Genomic DNA, 4262 nt, shown 5'->3' with positions numbered 1-4262 from the left:
GGAGCCAAGTCATCTTGACTCTCAGGTAATACTCCACCTATGGCCCAACCCATTTACCCTCTTCCACTGAATACTCAATAAAATAAAGTAAATAAATGAAAAAAAAATAAAAAGAATTGAGAGAGGATGGGGCATGTGGGAAGCATAGTGGGCAGTTCAGGAGGTTGAAGGAACAAGTCCCACTTGGGACACAGAGTGAGTTCCAGTCCCACTGGGGCAACTTAGAGAGGCTCTAACCCAAACAGGAAGTACAGCCGGGTGTGGTAGTGTACACCAGTAACTCTAACAATTGGTGAGTGGAGGGAGGGAGAAGGTACAGGAATTTAAAGCGACCCTCAGCTACATAACAAGTCAAGGGCCAGCCTGGACTACATGAGACCTGTCATGAAGAAGCAAATAATAAATGAAAGAAATGACAAATAAAGAGAGAGCGTATATGTAGCTCAGTGGTTAGTGTTTGTTTAGCACATGCAAGGCCGTGGGGATGGCCCCAGGAGAGGGGAAGCAAGGGGGATCTCAAGGCTCTTGGCTTATACAGGATCCATGCTGGAGGCCACAGACAGGATTTTCCTACTCTGAGAACACCTCAGCTTTGCTTTAAGACCTCTCAATTGAGTGGATGAAGTCCACCCAGATGATGGAGGCTAATCTTTCCTTGAGTCACCAGATTGTGGGTTTAATGGCCTCTACAAAGCCTCTCACGGAAGCGCTGGCTGTGTGGTTAATGGGATAACTGGGCCCCGTAGCCTATCTGAGCTGACACAGAATAGGCACCGCAGCATCGAGGTGTGATTTACATTAATGGACTGCACACATTTAACACGGATCATTGACAAGTCTTGACATCTTTATCTGCCTGGGTCTCTTCCCCTGGAAGCGACGATCTACTTCCTGTCTTTATAGATCAGTTTGCATTTTCTAGGATTTTATAATAGGCACTGGATCCTGAATGAATAATGCATAGCGAAGAAAAGAAAAGAAACACCGCAAACCTTATTAACCTAACTGGCAAAAGCTAATCCTGAAATCGAATCCCACTTTTGCAGGCTCCAGAGGCGATGTTCAGTCTCCACGGCTGTTCATCATTTTTGTCTTCTCTATGATCACATGCTTGACAGAAACAAACCAAAAAGGAAGGGCTTCATAGATGTCAGCCCCATAGATCTTTGCTCTGTTGACTCTGACCGAGCCAGGGTGTTTACTTGACACTCTAGAGCAGTGGTTCTCAACCTTCCTAATTGCTGTGACCTGTAAATACAGTTCTTCATGCTGTGGTGATCCCCGGAACATAAAAATTATCTCATTGGCCGGGCGTGGTGGCACACACCTTTAATTCTAGCAGAGGCAGGCGGATTTCTGAGTTTGAGGCCAGCCTGGTTTACAGAGTGAGTTCCAGGACAGCCAGGGCGACACAGAGAAACCCTGTCTCGAAAAAAAAAAATTTTTTTCCTCATTGCTACTTTGTAAACGTAATTTTGCTACCGTTATGAATTTATGTAAAGATCTGACATATAACCCACCCCTGCATGGGTCGCGGCCCACAGGTTGAGAAACACTGATGTAGCAGAAGCCGAGGGAAAGAGGAGCCATTCGACTCAAGATGGACAGGCAGCACGGTGCTGGGAAGGGTGGGGATCAGATATAACCCTCACAGTCCCATCCTCAGCCACTGCTTCCTCCAAGGAGGCTCAGCTGAAGCTAATTTCCCCCTAAACAGCCCCACTGACTGAGGATCTGAGCTGAAGACGTGACCCAGTGGGGGACGTTTCGTATTTAAGCCAGTAACATTGTTCATGAGATGGCATCATCTCAGAGTAGAGCACCTTGTCAGCACCTTGATCGCTCAGCACTTGGATATTCTGATTTTATTCTCCCCCGCCCCTTGGGTTTCTTCTGGGTCCTACAGTACACTAGGTTTCTTATGTTTTCTTCAATTTCAGCTGCTGCCGCTGTGATGAGGTGAGAACTTTAAGAGAATCTGGCGGCCGCCTGGGCTGCGGCCCTGAGAGTCAGGTGGCTGCAAAGGACAACCCGCGGTGTGGTGCCACTGGAGGCACGGAGAGCCTTCCACATGACTAAGGCCATGTTGCCAGGGCCATATCCTAGGACCCCAGAAGAACGGGCCGCAGCCACCAAGAAGTGTAATATGCGTGTGGAAGACTCCGAACCATACCCAGATGATGGCATGGGGTAATGGTGACTACCCGATGCTCCCCAAATGATCGCAGCATGAGAGGGATCCGTGGTATGATGGGACCACCCAGACCTCAGGCTGACCTAGGGTGAACCGATACACTGGGACCTAGACATCTACATCAGGATCAGGAGTCGCGTGGACATGTCTCCTACACCTGCTTCCTGAGATGTCATGTGTAAACATCGCTTCGGCTTCGTGGCTTTCCTGGTTTTCATGTTCTGGGTAGGGAACATGTTCCCTTCCTACCAGCCTGTGGGTCTGAAGCAGTGCCCTTACAATAATCTGCCCCTGGAGTGAGGTGGTGATCCTACCAAAGAGCCTGAGCCCGCGGTTCACTGTGATATCTGAGGACGCTTGATAGGCTTTTGTGCCCTCTAAATAGGACTCCCTCGAGACAGGGCTTCTCTGTGTAGCCCTGGATATCCTGGAACTCACTCTGTAGACCAGGCTGGCCTCGAACTCAGAAATCCGCCTGCCTCTGCCTCCCAAGTGCTGGAATTAAAGGAGTGTGTCACCACCACCTGGCAAGAGGTTTAACCTTAATGAAATCCCTAATAAAGCTCAGTGCTGTATCAGAGAAAAAAAAAAAAAGGCAATTAATCCATCCAGGTTTATTCTTCGTGAATAGGCTCAGAGGTTCGGGCTGCTCAGTCTTCATTGCTAATTAGACTGGGCTGCGAACTACCCAGAGAATTAGTCAAGCGCACCCTCTGGCTGGGTGGTAAGGACAGTTCCAGAGGGGATGGACCTGGAGGGGAAGAACCACATGAAATGTGGGCGGCACCACCTCAGAGGCAGTCCACCCATATGGGACTTGGGAGAGGCGGAAACCTGTAAAGGCTGTCTCCGTTTCTTGAGTCCACCAAGATGGGCTGAAGGGTCTAAAACCATGAGCAAAGTAAATCCTTTCTCCTCAAAATCTCTTTTAAAGATTTATTTTTATTTTACGTGTATTGGTGTTTTGCCTGTCTGTCTGTCTGTCTGTCTGTCTGTCTGTCTGTCTGTCTGTGTGAGGGTGCCAGATCCTCTAGGACCAGAATTAGACAGTTGTAAGCTGATAGGCAAGTGCTGGGAATTGAACCTGGGTCCTCCGGAGAAACAGTCCATGCTCTTAACCACTGAGCCATCTGTCCAGTCCCAAATCCTTTCTCCTTTAAACTGTCTCTGCCAAGTCTTTAAAATGTCGCACACAGTAGTGCAGAAAGAACTATGATCTCAGCACTCTGGAAGCTGAAGCCAAAGGATTGAATTTGAGCCCAACCTGGGCTGTGTGGCAAGATCCTGTCTTGAAAATCAAAAAGATGCCAGGTGGTGGTGGTGCACTCCTTTAATCTCAGCACTTGGTAGGCAGAGGTAGGTGGAGCTCTGTGATTTCAAGAGCAGTCTGGTCTACAGGGCAAGTTCCAGGACAGCCTGTGCTACACAGAGAAATCCTGTCTTGAAAAACAAAAAAACTAAAAATAAAAACAAAACCTAAAAATAAAAAGCAGAGGGAGAAAGAAGAAAAGCACCATCACGTGGCACCCAGTTACCATCACGTGGCACCCAGTTACCATCACGTGGCACCCAGTTACCATCACATGGCACTCAGTTACCATCACATGGCACCCAGTTTACTATCACGTGGCACTCAGTTACCATCACGTGGCACTCAGTTACCATCACGTGGCACTCAGTTACCATCATGTGACACTCAGTTACCATCACGTGGCACCCAGTTACCATCACGTGGCACCCAGTTACCATCACGTGGCACCCAGTTACCATCACGTGGCACCCAGTTACCATCACGTGGCACTCAGTTACCATCACGTGGCACTCAGTTACCATCACGTGGCACTCAGTTACCATCACGTGACACTCAGTTACCATCACGTGACACTCAGTTACCATCATGTCACATTCAGTTAGACCCCTTTCCTGCCCTTCTGCTTCTCACCATGGAAGAACAAAGCAAAAAGCTTCACCAAATGCCAACCAACCCCGTGCACATGTGTTTACAGGTGTGTGCATGCATATGTAAGTGCGGTGGGGACCCCAATGTCTTCCTCTATTGACCTATGCC

The 4262-nt window shown here is 48.5% G+C and overlaps 1 pseudogene; it reads left to right on the top strand.

Moving 5' to 3' along the window:
• The first annotated feature begins 1984 nt into the window (after positions 1–1984).
• LOC110299486 (NADH dehydrogenase [ubiquinone] 1 beta subcomplex subunit 8, mitochondrial pseudogene) lies at positions 1985–2545 on the top strand (annotated as a pseudogene).
• Positions 2546–4262: the final 1717 nt, after the last annotated feature.

Source organism: Mus caroli, unplaced genomic scaffold (genome assembly GCF_978045245.1).
Source record: "Mus caroli unplaced genomic scaffold, Mus_caroli_1 scaffold_8, whole genome shotgun sequence".
Taxonomy (NCBI): domain Eukaryota; kingdom Metazoa; phylum Chordata; class Mammalia; order Rodentia; family Muridae; genus Mus; species Mus caroli.
This window is presented reverse-complemented; position numbering and strand designations above follow the sequence as displayed.